General features: G+C 46.5%; 1 protein-coding gene across 1 annotated transcript in view; it reads left to right on the top strand.

The window, feature by feature from the left end:
- LOC132484430 (interferon regulatory factor 6-like) overlaps positions 1 to 24,583 on the top strand; it is a 97,292-nt gene that overhangs the window by 56,535 nt on the left and 16,174 nt on the right. The window lies entirely within an intron of this gene.

Raw genomic sequence — 24,583 nt, 5'->3', positions numbered from 1 at the left:
GCGGGGTGTGGGGGTCTGAGCTGGTTATCCCCACGACAATCCAGTGTCTAGGAGAAGGCTTGGGAGCACTGGAGACAAAGTGTAACAACCCTGCCCTGTATCTGAGTCTGGTAAAGCTAAGATGCCCTAGAATGATCAAATACCACAGTTCCTAACCCTATAGAGTACTAAAGCCAGTCATAAGACAAGCTCTGTACTGCTGGGACAGCCTCCTCACCTGGGTCTGTTTACCTCCCCACAGAGGCTGAATTGAACTGATTGGTTGCTGGAGCCAGCCTGGGTAAAGTCTGCAATTGATTCTCATAAAGGGCATAGCGTAGCAGATAACATTGGTGGCAGCGGCCAGCGCTCACAGCGGGGAAACAAAGGCCTGCCCAGATTGGGTGCCTAAAGGAAAAAGCAGTTACCGGAGAAGTGTTTGCCTGGGGTGTTGTGTTTAGATTTTTTGGCGTTCTCATTTCTCTTTGTTTTTACTTCGGGTGAGAAAGACAGGCCTGCAAAAGGACGTTCATTCAACAAATATTTGTCCGTCAGCTACTGTGTGACAAGGGCGACATTAGTTACTAAACACAATGTTCTCATCAGACTCCCTGAAGAAATCCACATTGGAATTGCTCAAACATCCACTGACCCGAGAAAAGGAAGATAAATAAGTCACCTTCCCACCCAGAAAGATTCCCACCTGGATCGCGGTTCAGAACCCAAACCAGCTGAGTCAGCCGAAGGCTCCCCCGAAGGCTCCCCCTCGGAGGAACTTAGCTTAAGGGGTGGGTCCTAAGGCCACTTCTCTCCCCAGCCAGGCTCCCAACAAATGGGAAAACTCAAACCCAGCTCGGTCACTGGCACTTTAAGAGCGAGGCAGGACCTGCTCTCACCTGAGCCTTCTGACCCAATTACCAAGTTCTGCAACTGAAACCTTCCCCCCTGGGAGCAGCTCACAGTGGGTAGGTGAGGTAGCACTCGGTACTCAAGTGCCCCCCACCCCCATGTTCTTGGCCTCGGTGTAGGTTGCTCTGTAGGACTGCAGAGTCAAGCTATCAAACCATGGAGAACATTTACCTTATAAGGAGGAGGGAATGCATATTCTCCCCAGGGCAAGTTCTAGCCTTCTCTTCCTCAGTCCTGGCCTGGGGGAAGGGGGATGGGGTAAGGGAAGAACAAAGAGAACAGGGAAATGGGCAGCAAACTGGTCCACCTAGTGAGGGGCTTTCGAGAATTTCTGTTGCAATATTGGTCAGTCTTGCTTCGAGGCCTGGCAGACACGTGAAATCCACCTCTTGACAGATCATGGGCTTTGAAGAAAAGGGCTTATCCTAGTTGATCCACAGCACATCAAAAAAAATTAAGGCAACCAGGCCAACGCAAGGAACTGCACAGAGTGCTGGGGAGGGAGAGGCAGCCACCCTTAGAGGTCGATGCCTAAGTTCTAGAGCCCTGTGTTCTCAGCATTCTCCCAAGATGGCAGTACACAGGAGCAACGCTGCCCCAGCCTCCTCCTCCTCTATGCCCCACCTCCATCACAGCTAACCCTCTCCACCTTCTGAAAGTCCACCGAGATCTCCTCCACCTGCCACCCAGCACCTAAGACTATAAGAACAGGCAGAGAGGCAAACTTTGGAAGCAACCAAGATCACAGAGAAAAATATCTAATTAGACATTCATAGGTTGCAATAGCAAGTAGCCATTAACATCGAGGCATCTGAAGAATTTTTACTGGATTTGGGAAAATGTTTAAATATGTACTTAAGGGGGAAAAAGGCATCATACAATATTGACTGTATAGTAGTATCTCCATCTTGTAACAGAACGCGCACTTGTGTACATAAGCACAGAGAATTTTTGAAAGGGAAACAAATAATACATCGATGCGACAAGAAGTTCTTAGTGGTTACCTGGTGATAGGACTGTGGGTGAATTTTATACGTGCCTAAGTACTTTTATATACGATTCACATTTTCCTACAATGCCGTGTGTCGATTCACAACTTAAAAACAAAACACTACAAGTAGTATTTTTTTTAACCACAGGAAGCTAAGACATTTCTTGGTCACTGGGAGATATAAAAGATGATGGCCTTCAGCTAATGAAACCATGGTAACAACAATCCTCTACCTACATAGGCTTAACAGTTTTTTCATGCGCTTTTGTTTAACGTGTCTGATTTCATCCTCATAATGAAATGATCATCCCCATTGTTATCATCCCCATTTTACAGCTGGGTTAACTGAGGCACAGCAAAGTGTTTTATCTGGGGCCTGGACCCAACACTGCTCAGTCAGAGTGTGCTGTACCATATCCTGCCACTGCACCCAGCCTTCTAAGTCCCTCCCTTCTTCAATACACCAAGAAAGTAAATGAAAGACATCAACAAAGATCCAAGCAGCATGGAGGGCCAACGAAGTGGTTAGGGAGGAGACTGCATGACACCCACCCTTAAACACACCTAAACCAGAGTCCTCTTTCAGAACACTCTCACCACCCAAATCCCAATGCCCACAGAACAAGCTTAGCCTACTTTAACTCAGCTCTGGCATCTCTAGCTGCCATCACAGCAAAATTCAAGGCCTGTGTCTCCAACAGGTATTCAACTAGCCAAAGAACAAAGATTTAACCCCCCCACTCCCCTCATACTGGGCACTGAGCAGGGACACTATCAACCTCCCCAAGGCATAAACCATCCAATCTCACACCCCCATTCCAGGGAACAGGTCCCCTACAAACACCTGTACTGCCATCTCTGCAGCCCCTGCCCAGACTAGTTTCCAGGAACACGGCCACCCCAAAGCCAAGATTCAGTCGTCAGTGGTTTTGCTCAGAGTAAAACACACACCCTCATTTCTTGCAGACAGGCCTCCGGAGTGGTCCTGCTTTTTCCCTTCCTCCTGGAGAGACCTGAAATGCCATCTTCCACGTTCCCCAGTCTTTCCTCCGTTTAGTTTAGCCCTGTTCAGGGGTAAATTCTGGGCCTCTAGCCATAATTCCCACACCCTGCCTCCCTGCTTGATTGAAGTTGGCGGCTGGAGAGGGAGCTACAGGGTAGAGGTGCTGCTGTCACCCAGGAGACAAACATCGAAAACTACTCTCCTGGGTCGGCATCAGCTTTCACCAACCCCTACTCAAACGCCTTCTTCCTCTCCCCTGGCTTCCACTTCTGACATACAGCAAGAGAGCAGGGCTGGGGGAGGGATGACCCCTTTACCACACAGCAGGCTCCCTGTAAACAGTGGCACCCTGGGCCTGCTTTCCAGTCAGGCCTGGAAGACTTTCCCCACTTCTCTATACCAGCCCTCCAGCCCTTTCAGGCGAAGAGGGCCTCACCCCCAGAGCAACCACGCCCGGCGCCGCCCTCGCCAGCACGTAGCTTCGCTACTTGGAAATTCACGGGTGTCTCTCAGGCCCAGGGCAGGGGCCTGACTGTGCTAAACAAATCCCAGGAGAGGAAACAAACTGGCTAAACTTACTGGCCGGCCCGACGCGCAATTTCCCAAAACACCCACCAAGAGCAAGCGCCGGCCGGCCTGGGAAATCCCCTCTTCGGGATCCAGGGGCCTGCGGAGCCGTGAGCTGGGAGGACCAGCGTGGTGGAGGAGCCTTAGCGCTCCCCGACGGCTGGTGGGTAGGGGCCCGAGAGCGTCACACTCCAGTTGGGCGGGAGGGAAAGGGAGTCGACAGAAGTAGGGGGTCGGTAAGGGCCCAGCGGCCCCGGGCTAGGACCGCCCGAAAGCTACCTGAAGCAGAGAGATGGGCACCCAACCCTACAGGCTATCCCCAAACAAACAGATGTCCTTAAGCAAGCTTTCCTCACCCCCACAAACTCTGGAGGGGACGCTTCTTCACCGGCGGGCGTGTCCTCCCTCCCTCAAGCGAGGCTCCAGACGTTGGCGTCCCCACCTTTCTTCAATCCGGCCGCCAGAAGCGAACGTCCCTCCGAACCAAGTCCCCAGTTAGGATCACCCGTCGCCACTGCTCTCCTCGGCCGCTTGGGCAAGCAACACCTGGCTCTGCGCACGTAGGGACTGCAGGCTCCGCTCCCGGTTCCACACCGGCCCTCACCTTCCCCGCCCAGGTGAGCCAAGCTCACGTCAGCGCCTCGCCTCGGGACGCCGCGGACCCATCTGCCGTCCGGCCGCGCCTCCCAGGTGTGGCCACGCCCCCCCGCGTTCAGGATTGGCGGGTTGCGAGAAATATGATACTCCGTGTTCCTGGGCAGCCCAGCACCCCACCAGCCCCTTCCCCACCGCCCTCCCCCGCTTCTAATCCGGGCTGAGAAAATTCCGGGACTGGGGTCTAGACCTGACCCCTTGGGGCTAGTGGTCTTCTGAACTGGAAGCGACTGGGAGGAAAAATAAGTCGAAAAGACTTAGATCTAAGTCGAGAAGGTGCCTCCCTTCCTTCATGCCCCATAATCCCGCTGCGATGTGGAGACAGTTAACTACAAATAAGGATTTAGAGATTCTGTGTTGGCCCTAATACCTGTGGGCCTGTATAAGTGGAGTGGGGTATGGGGAAGGGAGGGACTCGGGACACTTGGTCCCTTCTGAGGGAAGACCCGTGGCTTACAGGGCAGGAATTCTGCCTTCACTCTGCCTTTTACCCCTATGACCCCGAGTGAGTTGCTTAGCTGCTCAGTTTCAGTTTCCTCATCTAGTCAATGAGAATAATAGTCCTGCCTTTTCCAAATACTATCAGGTAATGATTAAAAGCATGGCCTCTGGAGCCAACTACTGAGATTCAAATCCAACTCCACCAGTTACTACAGACTTGGGCAAGTTTTTTAAGCTGTCTGGGCCTCAGTTTCTTATCTGTAGAAGGAGGTAAATAATAGTACCCACCTCAAAGGCGTGTTGTGGGCATTCAAAAAATTACTTCATATAAAGTGCTTGGAACAGTATTTGGCACTTTCCAAGTGCAGTATAAATACCATTTTTATTGGTGTGAGGATAAAAAGTACCATATTGGCATTGCCTCATGGAAGAAACAGACATCTACTGTTACCTGTAATCCAAGGCCTGTATGTCCCTTAACAGGTGCTTGATAAAAGTTCTCTCACCTTTCCCACTGCAGAGAACTCCGGTCCACGTAAAGTGCATGCTTATGGTGAGCTGTGTACTAGCACATGAGATGTGGAAGCACTAGGCTGTCACAGGTAAGAAGGGGCATAAGCAGGGTACTTAGGTTTTGGGGTTTAAAGCAATGTGTGAGAGACCGTGATGGAGTAGTTTTATGACTGAATTGTGTCCCCCCCAAATTCAGATGTTGAGGTCCTATAACCTGCAGTATCTCAGAATGAGATCGTGCTTGGAGATAAAGTCTTCACGGAGGTAAGCAAGTTGAAATGCAGTCATTAGAGTGAGCCCTAATCAAATACAACGTGTGTCATTCTAAAAAAAAAAAAGGAAATTTGGACACAGAGACAGATAGGCATTGAGGGAAGATGATGTGAAGAGACGCAGGGAGAAGACAGCCATCTTCAAGCCAAGGAGAGAAGCCTGGGACAGATCCTTTCCTCACTCAAAGTCCTCAGCAGGAACCAACATTACAGACACCTTAATTTTGGACTTCTAGCCTCCAGAACTGTAAGACAATAAATTTCTGTTGTTTAAGCCAGCCAGTCTGTGCTACTTTTTTGCAGTAGCCCTAGTAAACTAATACAGATGGGTTGGAGAGCTCCAGATTTGGTAATACTGTGGACTTGATTCCTAGTCCCAATTCAGCCTGGGGACATAGCTAGCAACGGCCTGGGAAGGCAGCAAGGCCCAGGTCCTGACTCAGGCAGCCTCTGTCTCAGTCACTGCTTGTGGCCACTCTTCCCTTCACTTAGGGGAAGGGAAGGGCTATCTCGTCAGCACAGCCAGCCTATTACTGCTGATGAGCTCACCGGACAAGCCATATCTTCCATCAGGCCCAGGGCTGGGCTCCTGAGACCAAGCAAACAGTCTACTGCAGGTGTGTGTGATGGAGGAAGACCACCAGGAGAGTGTCATTTGAGGGGAGCCAAAAGCCCAATGGCATACGAGTATGAGTGCACACACGGACATTCACTTTTCCAGTAGCTGAAATTACCATAACTAAGGTGATTTCTTAGTGATCTTCTTTGGAAGACACATTTTTTTTCTTCTGCTCTGTGTGGCTTGTGGGATCTTAGTTCCCTGACCAGGGGTTGAACCCCGGGGCCACAACAGTGAAAGCTCCAAATCCTAACCACTGGACCACCAGGGAATTCCCTGGAAGACACAGAGTTTAGAATCAGAAAATTCGAGCTGGAAGGGCCCTTCAAATCCTCTAGCCTAGGGATGAAACTGGCTTAGAGATGTTTGTTTGACCCACACGTTTTTTGGTTTTTTACTTTTTAAAAAAATTTTTGGCTACATTGGGTCTTCGTTGCTGCGCCTGGGCTTTCTCTAGTTGCGGCAAGCGGGGGCTACTCTTCGTTGCGGTGAATGGGCTTCTCATTGCGGTGGCTTCTCTTGTCACAGAGCACGGGCTCTAGGTGCATGGGCTTCAGTAGTTGCAGCACACGGGCTCAGTAGTTGCAGCATGCGGGCTCAGTTGTTGTGGTGCAAGGGCTTAGTTGCTCCACGGCATGTGGGATCTTCCCGGACCAGGGCTCGAACCTGTGTCCTCTGCATTGGCAGGTGGATTCTCAACCACTGTGCCATGAGGGAAGTCCCCCACACAGTTTTTTAAACATTGGGAGATTTCACATAAACATCCAGGTCCTTAGCATCTCTTGAAGAGTCAAATGCTCTGGACAGCCTAGGTCAGCATTTCCAACAGGCAGCAGCTGCCCATTTAGAGGGAGTCTACAGGTAGCAGTCCGGACAACCCCATCTTATTGGATTCACTCATTTACTTTAATTTCCCGATTCTGTAGGCATATGAGTTTGCAACCTCTAGTCCAAATATCCCTTTTTTAAAGGTGAGAAAACTGAGGCCCAAGGAGGTCAAGTGATTTGCTTAAGGTCACATCACAAATTAGCCACAAAGCCAAGACTAGAACCCAAGCCCAGAGCTCTTCTCACTTGGACCCTGTTCAGCACCCCAGCCAGACTCTATTCTGACTGTGCTGCACTGGTCGTTAATTTTTTTTTTTTAAGTTACGCATGCATCTAGACACTGTCGATATTATGGTGAACAACTCCTGTGTCACCCTACTGAAGAATCAGTGAAAGGGAATAAAGCAGGAGGAATTAAGGTAGAGATCAGGAGGAAACTCCTGGCTCTTCAAATGATGAGAGCTGGCAATAGGCTACCCTGAAGTCTCCTTTGCTTGAGACATACCTTATCTGCTTGGTCTGAGGAATAAGAACATCTTGTGAGTCTCTGCAAGGGCTCTAGAGGAATCAGTTCTTCTATGTTCTCAAAAGAGCTCTCACGGGATTCAGACTTCCCCAGTGTGGCTTGAACCTGCAGTGTTCCCAGCATTTTGCCCTCCGTCCCTGCTCAGGTGAGGCATTACTGAGTCACTTGTGAGTCTGAGTTTCAGGCAGTGGGATGTACGTTTGAGCACAGAGGCCGTGATTCATAACTACAGGGAATCAGGGAATTTCCCTCTCTGGCTCCCAGGCAACTCTTACCTGGTGAGGAGGGGTCTTTTTCACCACCCTGTGGCTTTGGTCTCTGCAATATCAAACATAGGACAATAAAGCCCAAAGCCCAAATGTGACCCAAATCCCACCCTCTTCTTGGCAGAGTAGAGGGCATGGCAACTGGAACCTTTCCCAGTGGCTCGGTACAGTGGAGAGTGTTCTTGGAATCAGTGACAGCAAATAATCTCAGAGACTGGGCTGCACGTCAGTGGAGCTCCTGAAGAAGGGGTAGGGACTTCAAGCTAAACAATCCAATTCTGTGCTCTCTCAGAGGAACTCAGACCCCAGCCAGCCTCTGGAAGGCAATTCTGGAGCCCACCAGGTCTACCCCAAGTCCTTTCTGGGCCCTGGCTTATCTCTGGCTCCATCAAGTGTTTCAAGGTACTGGGGCCACCGAAGGGCCTAACACATTGCCCGAACAGCAACCTAAATTGTAGTGCACATTGTTGTTGCCCCTTCCTCTGTCCCCTTACCCTCCATAGACTGCATCCCAGAATGCAATCCAAATCCTAGAATCACTGAGCTTTCTGCAACGGAAGCTGCAGAAGAAATCCATAAATGAATCTATCTCACTTTCCAACCCAGACAACGAAACAGACTTTGGTTTGGGACTTTAGGAGAATTCTCCACTAACGTGTTCAGAATTACTTGCTTCTGACTCTCTTCTTATCCTTGGACCAAGCTGAGCACTGGTAAGTGTTCTCAGAGAAGCAGCTTTCTTTATTCCAAACTTGGATCTGTATAAGAGGAGGAGGAGGAAAAAGAAGGCTCAGTAACTCCCTTGGAAGTACGCTGCCCACCCGGGGCCCTCCCTCCAAACTTCTTCCCTTCAGCACCAATCTAACAGCCCACTTCCATCTCCCCTGGCAAAGAAAGTTGTCACTGGACCTGCAGATAAAAGAGCCAAACAAGAAGTTACAAGTACCATGAACGTGAGGGTTCATAGTCCTGATTTCAAATATGTTTCCCTGTTGGGACAGAGCAGTGTCCTGATTTTGACTTTGGTCAGCACCAAACTACCTATCCTTTGATTATCTATGGCTATGATATGAGATCGTGGATATGAAAGCTCTCTGAAATTGGACAAGTGCTGTGTGGATGGGAGGGCTTCTCACTGCTATTACCTGCTTTTTGTTTCCTCCTGTAAATCATTCTCTCCAGGCCTCAGTCAAGTCCTTGAGGGCAGCAAGGCACAGGCCAGACAGGAACCCCTGTAAGTCAGGAGCTCCTGGCACAGGGCTAGGGGCAGGGTGATCTCCACGAGCAACGGAGAATGTGTTGACTTCAGAAAAATGAGTTATCTGTGGATACAGGATCATTGGGGGTCAGTGAGACGAAAAACTGGACTTCTGTTCAGTAAGACTGATTGACCAAATGTGTTTTATCGTGTCTCCCTCCCCAGGCCATTCCAGTAAAATGACAATGACGGAATTAAAAAAAAAAAAAGATTTTAACCCACAAGGTTAAGAGAGGACAAAAGCACAGGCGAGGAGATAAGATGGATGAAAGATTTCAACAGGAAATACTAGGAGATGAAATATTATGTTAACAAAACTAAGGAGTGGGGAGGGCTGATATTTTGATTATAAAGCTTTCAGTACTATTTAATTTTTAAAGCAGATATATATAAAATTTAAGAAAAATATTATTTTAAGTATTTTTTTTTTTAAAGAAAGAAGCAAGAGCACCTGGGACTCAGGAGAGACCTGGGTGTCAGATCTTTCTTCGGTACTTGGTGACAGCAGAGCTTGCCACCGTCTCTGTCTGAGCCTGAGCCCCTTTATCTGAAGGAGCTGAACCACTGCCACAACCACCTTCTAGTTCTAACAGTTCCTAGTTCTACACGTAACTTATAGCGGCAGCACTGACGTCCTCAGAAGAACAACGTGTGCTTTGGAATTAGTCACAAGTTGTCTCAGATTTCCCCTCTTTCAATTCCTAGCTGTGTGAGCTGGCTGGGCCTCAGTTTACTCAGCTCATGCATGAGGATACTGCCTATTTCTCAGGACTGACAGAAGGATTCAATGAAATACGTAAAGCAACAAATAAGTGAAGCAGCAAATGTATGTTTTCTCAACTGCTGCACCTCCCATATTTAGGCAAGGATCTGGCACAGTTCTGGTCACCAGGCATTGGTTTAATGAAAACCTGAAGAGTTCAGAAATGAGTTACTGTATTATTTATTCTTGGGGTAGGGAGAATGCGAAGCACCTCATTTCTGTTGGTTGTATTAGGGGCAAGGTCCAAGTGTGGATATCAGAGACTAGTGAGTAATTCCTTTGAGGAGAGGTAGCTAACTAAAGAGGTAGACAAGGGAGGGCATGAATGAGAGGTTCTTTGACCAAGTACCCTCCATCCCTCCACCCCTCCACTGTTGGAACTTTCTCTTAGCAGTGTCCACATACACAACCTCAACCTAGATTAGCCTCCTATTCCATTACCTATCATTCTGCAGAAAAGGTAAAGATGGTGTCCACAGGGATTTCCTCTCTCTTGAGTGGCTCTGGACTGGCACACTGATTTTCCACACTATGGGCTGCCTTCCACACTAACTTCTCCACATCACTTAAAACTTTGGTTGCATAGCATTCAAATAGGTCATTCGATCTGGATGCTGCTCCTAGACACCTACGGCTCGACCCCCCTCCTCAATTCCCACAGTCTGAATCCCAATTTGTCTGAGTTGAACTGAGGCCTACAAGGTGACTACATGCCGTGGAGGGTTAACCCAATCCAGGAAGAAAGGGAAGATGTACATACAGATATAAGAGTTCAGTGTTGATCTCGTGTAATCCCTGACCACTGAGCGCATCCGAGTCAAGATCAAAAAGGATTTATATCTTTTCTAAGACAGACCCAAACCAGAGCCCTGGGCCCATCCCACATGAGACACAAGCAACATTCCTTCATTCTTCCTTCAGTAAATATTTATTCAGCGCCTCTTATATGCCAGACAAACTCCCTGCCCTCATGAAACTTACTGCCTCCTACTGTTTTCTTTTATTCCCACTGAAGCCCTCTGTTTAAACCTTCCCACGTGTATCCTTCTACTATTGTGGCCCCATCCTATCCCCTACCCTAATCTATCCTAAGCCCCTTTGTGAGCTCTGATCGGTTTACTCTTCTGGCCAAAAACCTTCTGTGATTTCCCAATGTTTATTGAATCAAGAAACTTGATTCACTCATCCAACAAATGTTTATTGCATGTCTACGATGGGTCAGGCTCTGTTCTAGGTGCTGGGGATACAGCAGTGAGCATGAGAAACAGATAAAAACTTCTGCTCTTAGAGTGCTTATATTCTAGTGGGGGAGATAGACGATATCCAAGATAAACAAGTACGACAAGTAAAGCATGTTAGTTGGTGATAAGTTCTAAGAGCAATAAGGCAACAGGTCAGGAAGTGGAGGGGGTGAGGGAGAAGTAAAATTTTAGATAGACTAACCAGCAAGAAGAAGACATCTAAGTAAAGATCTAAGAAAATGAAGGAGGGAACCCTGGGGATAGCAGAGGGAATATGGGTCCAGAAAGAGAGGCTGGCAAGTGCAAAGGCCCTGAGGTAAGAGCACACTTTAAAGGATGAGCAGGGAGGTCAGAATGAGGCCCAGTGTCTGGCAGAATGAGGAGAGAGGGGAGAGGGTTGGGATGTGAGATCTGAGATCTAATAGCTGCAGCTTTTACTCTGATAGAGATAGGGGGCCCCTAGGGGTTTTGAGCAGAAAAGTGACGTGGGGTGACTTGTTCTGCAGGATCACTCTGGCTGCTGTGTTTAAAATAAAGAGAGAGCTTCCCTGGTGGCGCAGTGGTTGAGAGTCCGCCTGCTGATGCAGGGGACACGGGTTCGTGCCCCCGCCCGGGAAGATCCCACATGCCACGGAGGGGCAGGTCCTGTGAGATATGGCCGCTGAGCCTGCACGTCCGGAGCATGTGCTCCACAGCGGGAGAGGCCACAGCAGTGAGAGTCCTGCATACCGCAAAAAAATAAAAATAAAATAATAATAATAATAATAATATAAAATAAAATAAAGAGAAAGGAGAAAATGGCCAAGCAGGGAGATGAGTTGGACGGCCCCTTGCTGGCCCTCTTCTGTTTGTCCAATCACATCTCTTACTATTCTGCTACCCTGTAGCCCTAACAGACTCTTCTTCCCTGAACACACTTGGCAGCGGCTGACCTATCATCCTTGATGAAGTGGCCTCCACTTCGAATAATAATAACAACTGGAATAATAACTGCTACTTATCCAGCATCAATAATTCCATTCAATTTTTTAAAAAGTATTATCTAATTTCACTTACAGACATGATTTCATTTAATGTTTATATTTTGTCCCCACTTATTGGGAAAGCTGAGGCTTTTTACAAGTTGCCACCAATTGGAAGGTCCCTGGGCCCAACCATAAGATAAAGAACACTTGATTCCCTTTTGGTCTCAAGTGGACCATTTGCACCTTTATGGGTCTCCAGACCATGTGACCCTCTGGGCATTTCCTCACAGGAAGCCTGCACAAAGGGAGAGGGAGGTGTTTAGGATGACCCTTAAATGTCAATATTAATTATCTGGAGAGAAAAGCAGAAACAAAGGACATTTTAGGCAAAGAAAATAGCACTGCACAGGTTCAGAGGTACCACATGGGAGGGTCAGGAAACTGCAGTTTACTGGTATGTAGCATTTATAGGATGCATTAGGCAGGAAACAGATCTGGAAGGACTTGAATGGAATGTCATATCAAAGAGCTAGACTTTCTCCTATTTACAGTGAGGGAACATTGAAGGGTTTTAGGTAAACAAACAAGTAAACAAAAATATTGTTTAAGCTTTAACAAGGTTAGAGTGTCCGGGAATGTTGAGGACTGTGTCTACATGGAAAGCATGCATTCCTTGTAAAGGAAGCAGCCAGAGTTCTGGCTGATGGTTGCTGTACAGAAAGACAGGCCCAGTTTTGCCACTGGGAAATCTAGATTTTTATATAAAATCTTCCAATTTTTTATATGTTTGCAACAAGTTTTTAAAAATTTTTGATTACGTATAAAATTTTAATTGTATATAAAACGCCGCATAGGAGCTGCCCTCTGGGGGCTTCTGCCTGGAGTATAAGTAAGCTCCAGGAGGACAGGGACTTTGTCTTATTTCCACTGTGTTCTCAGTGCTTGCCACAGAGCCTGGCACACAGTAGGTGTTCATGCATGTTTGCTAAATGTACATGTATGTGTTAGTTATTAGTATTCGTATTGTATGCTTGAGGAAACTGAGGCTCATGGGGAACAATAGATGACACGGGAAGTGGCCACACTCGGGTTCAAGTTCAAATCTCTGAACTTGGGAATAGACAAAATGTCTTGCAAGAAAGATGGATTAAAGTAGACTAAGAGTAGAAGAGTAGAAACAGCTCTTCGTCAGACCCTTACACCACCCCTATCCCCTATCCAGGATGTGGGGACAGCTCAGATGTCCTGTGTGTGGCTCCACTTGATTTTCAACCCCCTGGGAAACTTCTGATGCCGTTCTCTGGGACTGTTTTCCCTCTCTTATCTCATTCAGACCTAGGAATCGGAGATGAGGCAGCCCACTCAGCACCTGTCCCTCCCCAGCACAGTGACATCTGTAAAACGTTGAGTTGCTAGCAGTAGCAGTTTCTTCTGGGTCTTTCAAATCCAAACAAGGACCCACCAGATCTTGCTGTCCAGGATCCTGGATGACTAAATCCCTAGGGGTACCAGGTAGCTACAAGGCTTTTTCTGATCTAGTTCACTCTTTTTTTTTTTTTTTTCTTTTTGCGGTATGCGGGCCTCTCACTGTTGTGGCCTCTCCCGTTGCGGAGCACAGGCTCCGGATGCGCAGGCCCAGCGGCCATGGCTCACGGGCCCAGCAGCTCCGCGGCATATGGGATCCTCCCAGACCCGGGGAACGAACCCGTATCCCCTGCATCGGCAGGCGGACTCTCAACCACTTGCGCCACCAGGGAGGCCCTAGTTCACTCTTTTACAAACATTATTAGCAGAGCTGCTCATGGCTGCTGCATACATAGAAATGAAAGGAGGTGGGCTGTACAGCAGAAACGAACACAACATTGTGAAACAACTGTACTCCGTTATCAATTAATTTAAAAACAAGAAAGAAAGGAAAGGAGGTGGGAAAACAATAGAGCCAGTGAAGGGGGATTTGGGGAAATAGAATATCAGTGTTTGAGGCTTCTAAAATCAGAGTCAGGATTTCTGCTAAGATCTACTCAGTTGCCATAAAATCAGTCCTTCCTTCCTTTTCCTTCTTTCTTCCTCTCTTCCTCCCTTCATCAAATCAGACAATAGTTTAGTCAGTCAAGAAACATTTGTTGTTCAGTGTTCAACAGACTCCCATAATTGGCAGGGAATGATTTGAATGATGCCCATGAACTGTGTCACATTTTATTCATATATTCATACACTTTCAGTTTATTCAGAAAGGATAAGGAGAGAAGGAAACACTAGCATGTTTTGCCAACTATTACAATTCACAGGGGAAAGCTGTTGTTCCTCTCTACAATTCTGGGAGTAATTTACCAATTTCTGGACTCTTTCCAGAAGCTTGTATCTGAAGGCACAGTCACGGCTCAGTGCACTGATTTCTGTGCCAGAACCCCACGCACTGCATTGCTGGCCAGTCAGTTCATCTTGCACACATTCATTTTCCTTAAGTGGATTTATTTTCAAGTCCATCGGGGGATTTTTCTTAAATTTAATCTTTAAAAGAGTCTTATCCAAGGTAAATGGATAAATTACCAGCTGGTAAATGGTGAGTAGGAAGCTGGCCAGGCCCAATCTGCCTGCCCCTGTGTCCTTTGCATTAGGTCATGGAGGGGAACCCAAGCTTTGGAATGTTAATCTTGCCCACGGGCCTGAAGTAATATCCCAGGATGTGAATGTGCATGACCATCTGTCTGTCCTGGGGGCGTGAAGAAGGCAAGTTGCTCTGTCCTTGACCCTGACTGACTGAACCCAGGGGCTGGATCTGGAGGTTTAGGGGCCGGGGAACCTCTCTCTAAGTGCTTCAATGTCTGGAGGCCCCAAGAGTTTCGCTGTTTCAGAGCAGGCATGGCCAACTCCCAGTTGCTATTCTGCGCTGTGGCAAGTGCCAGCTTGTCTTCCCTTCCCGCCCAGCCTGGGAAACTGGAGGCGTTTCTAGCTCAGGCCCAGACCCGTCCCGGTGGCCTGGATTCCACCGCCTAGGCAGAAAGCTCATCTCAGCCCAGGGACCATTTCTCCCTGGGTTTTGTCACAGAGGAATTTCTATTCCAGCAGTTCAGGGCGATGGGGGTGGGTGGGTGGCCACGGGCTTCTTCTCCCTTAAGCTACAGAGTGGTGGGGTGCGTATCAGTGTGTAGAGAAGGAAAGAGGGGAGGGAAGGGAAGCTTGAGACATTCCATCCCTGAGGTTGTTTCATCCCCAAATCCAAGGCAAATAAGGGAGTTGGGAAGGCTGGACTGTCTGCCCAGCAGTCAGTCCTGAGTCTCTGAAAGGAGGACTTTCTCACATTCCTACAGGAGGGTGGGAAAGAGACTGGGTCTGGGCAGGTCTGGAGAGCACCTGTTCCCTGTGGCTTTGGGGGAACACGTCCCGACTCGCTGAGCTCTCAGGTAGGAGTCTGGGTAGGAAGCCCAGCCTCTGATTGCGCAGGGGCTGTGTGTGTGTGTGTGTGTGTGTGTGTGTGTGTGTGTGTGTGCGTGCGTGCGTGCAACAAATAATTGTTTAGTGCATCCGTGAACTTTTTGCTTATCTGAAATTCAAATTTAACTGAACTTATCTGGCAACCCCAATATAGGGGGCAGTACTTGGTTGAACTGGATTGAGGCTGACACTCCATCCCCCTGCCTCTCCAATTTCAGGGAGGCAAGGGCCAGTATCTGGACACATAACCCTGCCTTGACCTGCTCCCCACCCTGAAGCAAGAGAATTCCTTGGGCATTGCCTGTCCCACACAGCTAGGGCCCCTCGGACTTCAGACTTCAGTTCTGAAACTCCAGAGACTTTCATGTCAACCGGTAATGCTCCGTCCTGGAGTCCCTTTGAAGATGAAAAGCTCCCCTGAGAACTGAAGTGCTCTGTTATTGTAATTAACATAATTAACAGCACTTTTGCTCATAGCCCTGTAGGAAACTGGGGGACTTTGCTTTTTGTAAGAAATACCTACCTGACTCTCCCAGGAGATGGCCATCCTCTTCTAATCCAATATGAGGGTAGATGTCCCTGCCAGCCCGTGTCTGCTCCCACCTACCCTGACTTAGCCTTGTCTTTTTATTTGTTCAGATGGTTTTTCACTACAACAAGGCACCCGGCTCTCCAGGCCCAGTAGCCACCCTCTCCTGGGAGATGTCTGTGCCTTCTTGATGAATGGTAAAGCCTGGAGTAAAGCCTTTTGGTAAATGGTCTACCCTGGCTCTGGAACGGACAGAAGGGGTGCCAGCTGCTGCCATCTCACTTCTCAACCCAAATGCCCTGACCACTAGGAGCAAACTCTTCCTTAATGCCAGGAATCAGGTTGTTGCTATGTAGAGTGGCCATGTGGGAGGTATATAGCATTTCCTTCTGAAGGTAGCTGGTCATACAGTGGTAACCAGGGTAGCTAAAGGTCATGCCCAGGGGCCTTGTCCAGAGTCTGTTGTCTTAATTATTTATTTCTAGGAGTGCATCCTTCTGCTTTCCCCAAGGAGGCGATCAACTCTTGCACAGGAAGAGCCAGTGTATTCCATTCCCTAAAGGTGTAGCGTAGAGGAGATACTCAGCATTGCTAATTGGGTTGTGAAAAATTGATGTTTGTGATAGACCAAAGAAGCATGTCTGCCTCTCTCTGGATTCCCAGGGCTCTTAGCAGCTCTCTCTGGGTTTCCTGGCATACCTACTGTACGATTTTTATCTGGCCTGTCACGTGATTGTAAAAACTTACAGAAGTGTTCTATGTTGTTACTACTGGCAGTGCAAGGCCTCTGTCCAAACTGTCTGAAGGTTCAAGAATTTTAGACAGTTGACTCTGATGACGGCTAGAGGTTATAAAATTTCCCTGTCACCCCAAATCTGTCTTCAACACCTTGGTATTGTCCTACCCTAGATTCTCTTAGGAAATCACAAGAAGGAAAATTAGAGTCCTGGACCTCAGTAGAATGCGCTTTCAGGTCTTTAGAGCCTGTTCCTCCCCCCACAACACACACACACACACACACACACACACACACACACACACTCATCTGCGAGTGGCAGAGTCAACTCCTCCCCACCTTCCTATTTCATTCAGTTTAATTTAATAGGAACTTATGCTTAGACAGCAAATGATGCTCAACAACAATAATGGCTCACACTGAGCTTTGTAGATCTAGTCTCTTTGAGATTCAGAGTCACCAGAACATGTCAGATGAACTAGAGGGGTCCTGACAAGGCTCAATGACAGACAGTTGTGACAAGGCCACTGAAATGACCTTCACCGTAAGACAGTAGTGACCTAGGGCCTGGAGCCCATCATAGGGGTGAGTTGGCTCTGGGAACGGCATGAGGATGATGCTGAAGCCTCCTTCCAACCCACCTGCCTTGACACTATGGGTGTGCCAAGGGAAATGGCCATGCACTCATCAAGTGAAGAACTCGGACCCTAAAGAGCTATACCACTGGGAGCTAGTGGCATGCCTGAGACTGAGTATAACAAATTGGTGGGAGTTGGGGAGGGCACAGGGAGGGCTGGGGAGAATGTCTGCTCTTGCCCCCTGGAGCACAGCCAGGCTTCAGCAGTGACTGCTGATGAATGTAACCAGGACTGACCCTTTGGACTGGGTCAACATCATTGAGAGACTTGACCAAACCAGGAGGAAGACTGAACTCCTTGCTAATCTACTCATGGAGAAACTTGGTGTCTTAGTCCATTTGGGCTGCTATAACAAAGTACCATAGACTGGGTGGCTTATAAACAACAGATATTTATTTCTCACAATTATGGAGGCTAGGAATTCCAAGAAGATTTGGTGCCTGGTGAAGACCAACTTCTAAGTTCTTAGAAGGCCATCTTCTTGCTGTGTCCTCCCATGGTGGAAGAGACGGGGTTGCTCTCTGGAGTCCTTTTCATAAGGGCACTAATCCCATTCATGAGGGCTCCACCCTCATGACCAAATCACTTTCCAGAGGCCCCAGCTCCTGCTACCATCACATTGGGGGTTAGGATTTTGACATATGAATTTGGCAATGGGGCGTGGGGACACAAATATTCAGTCCATTGTACTCAGTGTCGTTGGGATTCCAACTTTAAAAGAGACTTGGTCCCTTTAGTTAAAGACTGAAGTACAGGGACAACTTTGAAGAGCAGTTATTCTTCAAATAATATATACCCTTCGAGGGAAATAAACCTTCACTGTATTTTCTAAGAGAAAAAGCTAGTGTTTTCTTCATTTTTGAATCAGGGCTACACCCTTGTCTAATTTTATTTTCTTTTAATGAGTCTTCATGGTCTTTTTGTTTTGGAAAGAACAAACACTGGTTCCTGGGTATATTCCTGGCTGGTTGAAGAGAATGTCCTCCTTGGATCCCAGCTGACAGTGCTCAACACTTAGCCATGCTGCCCTCATCTCTTTTCCTGCCTTGTCCCAGATACATTCACTGTCATCCACCCCAGCCATCAAAGAGACTACAGTACAGTTACTTTAGGATTGGAGGACACAATGATCCAAACATTCATCTGGCTCCAAAATCCCCTCTTCAGGCAGAGCTGGAGGAGTTCTAAGTCTGCAGAATGAAGGTAGTCCGCCTTCAACACTGACTTACAAGCAGCTTTGCAATCTGCCTTTGTGGAATTTTCAGTGCAAGAATTTATGGTAAACTCATGAAGGACATCTTTAGCTGCAAACTTTATTTCTAAAATTTTTAGTTCTAGTCAGAATAAATGCACAGAGAGGAAAACAAGGAGAAATAAAAACCACCAGAAGATGCTAGAAATCTTCTTCATGAGAAATGTATGGTTGTTCAATATGGGAAAGGCTGACATTCTTGGGGCTTCACTATCTGAACAAGAAAAGCTGCCCCCAAAATGCAAGGTAACTCAGCGCCCAAGGAAAAAGATTAAGATCACTGAAGCCTCCCACACCAGATGTAACAGGCTGGGCAGTTAAGCCTGTGATGGGAGAACCACACCAGGGAGTGATTTGCTAACAGTCCAAAGTGGGAGAACATAGCAGCTGCTGTCAATGTGAGCTAAGAGGCAATTATAGATTCACTTTCATTCAAGATGGTAATTCTTAACTTCATTTTTTAAAATGTAGGACCGTAGTCTATATCCTGAGGATTTTTTCCCCCACTTTTTTTCTCCTAAAGAAAAGCATTCTCATAAACTGTCATGTAGGTTAACTGGTGGTGCTCAGAAAAGTCATGAATTTTATGGGCAAAGTGGCATGTAAAAGGTGAATGAGAAAAAAAAAACAAACCATCACATTTAAGTCAGGCCATCGCAGGCTGGATTAATCACTCCACCTCTGTTCTCTCGGTGCATGGCTCTTACTTTCATTCAGGAATTTATCATGTTGTGATGTCATGGACAATCATCGGCTTCTAGGACTCCTCCTTCCCTCAGGACTCTGAGCTCCCTGAGGCCAGGGCCTCTGTTTTATTCTTTCTCATAAACTCCCTTGCCACTCAATATATGCCCAGTGTACAGTAATGTGCAATCAGTGATTACTGAACAAATACCCTCCAGGTCCTATACTAGTTCCAGTGGCATATATGAAGTCTAAACTCATTTTGTACTTACTGTGATGGAGATTTGAATCCAGATCCAACTGAGTCCAATACCCTCAGTCTTAAGCCCTTTGTAAACCTGCCTTTCCTGAGATGGATTGATCAGTAAATGGGAGAAGATATCAGCTTTCCTGCTCCCCAAATGGCTTCTCCTTTTCCATCACCTTGCTGGGTCTTCCTCATCACCCCCCCACCAGCCCCTGAAATTTACAAGCCCCCAGGGTTCAGTTCTCAGGCTCCTTCTCTGTATTTACACGTCGTGATCTCATTCAGTCTCATTCATATGCTGACCACTCCCATTTGGGCATCCTGGACTCTCCCCTGAATCCCAGATGTGCATGCATATTTGACTACCTCCAGGACCTCTTCACTTAGATGTCTAATAGAAACCTCAAATTTAATGTGTGATTTGAATGATCTTGACATTATTTTTTTTTGATATACCAAAGTGATAAATGCTGTTTATGACTTCTTTAAGTTTACATAGTGCTCCAACATATTAATACCCTCTGAGCTTCAAAAATCCAAATACATTTACAGTAGTATTATCAGTCATCAAAATGACAGGGAAGGAAACTTTACCTTGTGAGAATGCACAAATGTTCTCATTAAGGCAGCATTGACCCAGACGATCATTTAGTGTCTGTCAAGATGGATAAAAGGGTCTCTGAGCCACAGGAACGGAGGGAAAACAGAAGCAGTTAACAGCGATGGGGAGCAGGGCCCATTAGCTTGGCCCCTATGATCCCCTCATGTTGTATCCACGCCCCACACAGGAACTAGCATGGATGGCGTGGATTTCACAAAGTGAATTCACTCCAGTCTCAACTGAGAATAATTCTATCAGGAGAGACTTGAAAGACTAGTTTCAAGAAATATTGAGAAGTGGGAGGAAGCCTTTGGTAAAAACAGGAAAAAGGGCTTCCCTGGTGGCGCAGTGGTTGAGAGTCTGCCTGCCGATGCAGGCGACGCGGGTTCGTGCCCCAGTCCAGGAAGATCCCACGTGCCGCGAAGCGGCTGGGCCCGTGAGCCATGGCCGCTGAGCCTGCGCGTCCGGAGCCTGTGCTCCGTAACGGGAGAGGCCACAACAGTGAGAGGCCCGCGTACGGAAAAAAAAAAAAAAAAGAAAAAGTCTCCGAAGTCTTTTGGAGGTGGGCAGCATCAGTAGCGAATCGGCTGCTCCAGGAAGGCGTCGGAAAGGAAGATTTAATGTCCTTGTCACCCGTACAGACATCACCGTGATTTCGCTGAAGTCCAAATTGCTTCACATAACCCCCTTGCTTGAAATCCTTTAAGGGTTCCTCACCTTACATCGGATTGGGCCTCAATGCCCCAGCAAGGCATGCAAGGCCTTTAGTGGGCTGACTCCTCACCTGTCCGTCTCTCCAACCTCTCTACTCCCAGCCACCCACCTCAGCAACAGGGTCCACAGACAGTTCTCCAAACACATCTTTCCACCTTGCTCATGCTATTCCCTCTCCCTGGCACCTTCTTTCCCAGGAAACCCTGACTCAGTGCATCCTCTGTGCAACTCCCCATGACCTTTCCTCTCTCCTCCACAGCAAGAGGAGCTTCTTTATCTTCTGGGTTCCTAAAACCCTTTGTAGACACCCTCCTAATCTAGCCCATGACAACATAATTATTTGTTAATTGCTTTGTCTCCCCCAACTAGACTACGAGGTCTTTCAAGGGGAAAGCCTGATGTCTGAGCTTTTTAAATCATTACTGCCTAACATTATGACAGGAACATGGTAACTGTTTAGAAGATGTTTGATGAATGAATGAAGGTTTGCCTGCTAAGCCTCTGCCAGAAAAATGTGAAAAACAGAATGTAGTTACACCAACATTCCACTAGAGAGAGGGAGGTAAAACTTTATCCCCTCTAGTGTAGCATTTTAGCCTTGTTCTCAGTCAGATGAATATAATCTGATAAAATATTTCAGTTTTAGGCTAGGCCTAATATAAAACAACCTCTGATAAGCTTGAGGAAACATAATTATTACAGGTCACTCTATGCCAGGCTCTGGGTTTGACAATGGATAGTTCTTCTGGGTACAGATGAATAGAAAGTGTAGGCACTATATATAATAGTGTTTTACATTTTCAAGTTATGTAGAGTGCATTGAAATGCACTACAAAGCTTTTCTCTTTTCAGACATAATCTCGTTATCTAAAACATGCTCCACCTAGAAAGCTCATTGCTCCTTACACAATAAGCGCTGTGGAATCCGATGACTACCCAGCTCTCTAGTTTCCTGTTGCCCTATATCCCTCATACCCTGTCTTGAACACACACACATGCTGTTCATGAAGTCAGCTGAAACAACTCATACCGCCTAAAATCTAGAATCTAGATTAATCTCAAGTTCAATACCGATGTTCAATGAACGTGACAGGCTGACAAATGCTCAAAGGCAGCAGATGACCTTCCCCCCCGGCCCCCAACCCCCAGCAGCACCAAAACCCTGACTGAGCTGCTTCCTTAGCACCCAGCATCTATCAGTTTAGCATTTATCACAGTGTATCGTAATAGTCTGCATACTTATCCATACCTGGATGAGGCTGAGAGCTCCTTGAAGAGGCTGGAATGGATCTTATTCTTTCCCCCAGCCTCAGCTACTAGCACAGCACCTGGCACATGGTGTTTCGTACCTTTTTTTTTAATGAATAAACAAGCTCATTTCATTATACAGGTAGCGAGAGACTGATTTCTGCCAGCACTCTCAGGAAGAGGCTGGATGGCTTTGGGGTGTATACAGACATGTATGCATACATGTGGTGGAGGAGACTGTCTGATTTGAGGATCTAGGAGGAGACAGATGTGTGGGTGCACACACCTTCCCCAGAATCTTCCCAAATCAGTAGCTGAGGTGTCGGAGCTTTCATAATTAGAGAGTCATACCTTTGGATTATTTATGGCTCCCTGTCAACATATCTTGAACACATGTGCCTTTGTTACCATTTATATTATCATATAAATTTCAAAACTCAAACTTCCCCAGCATCTGATCTGTATCCTCAAATTGTGCTCCTTCCCCACCTTCCCATGCCTGCTCTGTTGAGAATCTCAGATAGACTCCTGTTTACTTTCTGTGGTTTGTATTAGGACATAGTTTGTCTTTTCAAATACATCACTATATGTCAAATAAGCTCTTTCCAATCATGTACACCATAATATTTGCAAGGGATTAAAACACATCAATTTGTATAATTCCATGAGTTCATAATGATACTAAAAATTAAAAAAAAAAACTTGACTGGTCAACAATAGAAGATCCAGTGAATTGACTCCTTGTGTTGAAAATTAGTAAATGAAGGGAGAGAATCAAGCATTTCTTCTGCTTTTCCTATACAAACAGTACCGCTGGGTAAGCAAAATTTAGGGGAAGGAAAAGCTTGCTTTCATAGAAATAGTCCAGCAAGTAAGTGAAGAAGAAATGATAGAATTAGAATATCACCTCATGATAGAATTAGAATGTGACCTCTAATGAATTCACGAATTTAGACATTGACTACCAATGACTGGTAACATCACAAAATGAAAGACAACCAGACGGTATACGCCTCCTGATGGAAGTATAAAATATCAGCTATAATGAAATCTGATCAAAGTTCTAAATCCCACAATGTATTCGTGAGAAACACAGAGAACAGCAGAACATGTTCAACTAACAGTGTAAAAAAAAAAAAGAAAAAAAAAAAGATGACATTTATGAGACAATCAGAAATCTGAATACTGACTGGTTACATGATGATATTAAATAATTGTTATCATTTTTTTTTTAGGTGAAATAGTGCCATTGTAGCTATGTTAAAGAAAGAACCCTTATCTTTTAGATATTTAGAAATAAATATTTACAGATAAAATAATACAATGTCTGGGATTTGCTTCAAAAATAATACAGGGGCGGGAGTTAGGGGTAGTGGGTGGGCATATAAATGAAACAAGATGGCCTTGCATTGAAGCCGAGGGATGGGAACATGGGAGTGTATTATACTGTTTTGTCTACTTTTGTATATACTTGAAATTGTCCAAAGAAAAAGTTTTTAATAAAGAAAAACGAACACTTTTCTGAATATTCTGACCATCTTGTCTTAAGGGACAGCCACCCCCCTCCCACCCCTTGAGATCGTTATCCTAGGGAGTCTCCCGGAATTGAAAATACCCAAGGAACATTAATTCATCAGCCTCTCTTTACAAACTAGTCTAAAAGATTATTTCCTGGATTGTTTTTACCCCTGAAAATACTGAGTCCCTGAGGGCAAAGGGCAAAGAAAACCCTGCAGGAGGGAAAAGGAAGGGCTGAGCGTGAGAAGAAGAAAGGGAAGAACAAATTTTGCCTTTATTACAATTTTCCCAGGGCCTTCACTAGTTGGCACATGCATCTTCTTTGTGTGGGTTTTACCAAGAGAACTTTCACTGGAGGCATGAAAAATATGTTGAAATTCCGAACTCTCAGGTTAAAATTTCACAAGGCATCCCCTTTTATGTTGTCAAAGGCTAATATAAATATTTTCAGAAGCGGGCTCAGTGAGCCAATGATGAGACCACTTGGGTGGAGCTAGGGCACAGTTGTGTCTGAACCTGGGAACAGTCTAGACCTGTCCATAGGACTACAATGCCATGGAAAGCAGGAGAGAGTAAAGAGTCACATCAAGTGCTCAAGAGTATAGCTTTTTAGAGCAGATCTCTGGAAGAACACCAAGAAACTGGTTGCCTCTGGGGAGGGAAGCTGGGGCACTTGGAATAGGGTGGGAGGAGACAAAACATTGTATGACTGTATTGTCATAGCCAGGTTATACTGTGGTTAGTGCCTTAGTATGTATGATGAGATTTGCAAGCAGCCTCTTGTTTAGGTAAGTGACTGTACTTTTTATGTTGAAATGAGACAGAAGACAGATGTGTGTTTGTTTCTGGGTTCCTTGGCTGGGCCACCTGCTGGCACTACCTGCTGTTTGCATATTTTCTTGATCCTCCCTCCCCTTGTCTCCCTCCCCCACCCTAAGCTCCCAGCATCTAATTAGGAGTAGATGGTCCCCAGAAGGACAAAACTAGGATTTGAAATAGTTGTAGTGCGACGTGTATAGGTGTGACATGGTATTGGAGAAAGGTCCAATTCTCTCACAGACGCTCGTCTAATAGGAGAGGCAGTGAACACTATTTTTGATGGCTCCTATTTTAGCTTAAATATTCAGGTGAATTCTGTGGTTTATGATTGACATTGTAAGTTACTATTAGAAACAAAGTGTCTCTG

Source organism: Mesoplodon densirostris, chromosome 2 (assembly GCF_025265405.1).
Source record: "Mesoplodon densirostris isolate mMesDen1 chromosome 2, mMesDen1 primary haplotype, whole genome shotgun sequence".
NCBI classification, from domain to species: Eukaryota; Metazoa; Chordata; class Mammalia; order Artiodactyla; family Ziphiidae; genus Mesoplodon; species Mesoplodon densirostris.
This window is presented reverse-complemented; position numbering and strand designations above follow the sequence as displayed.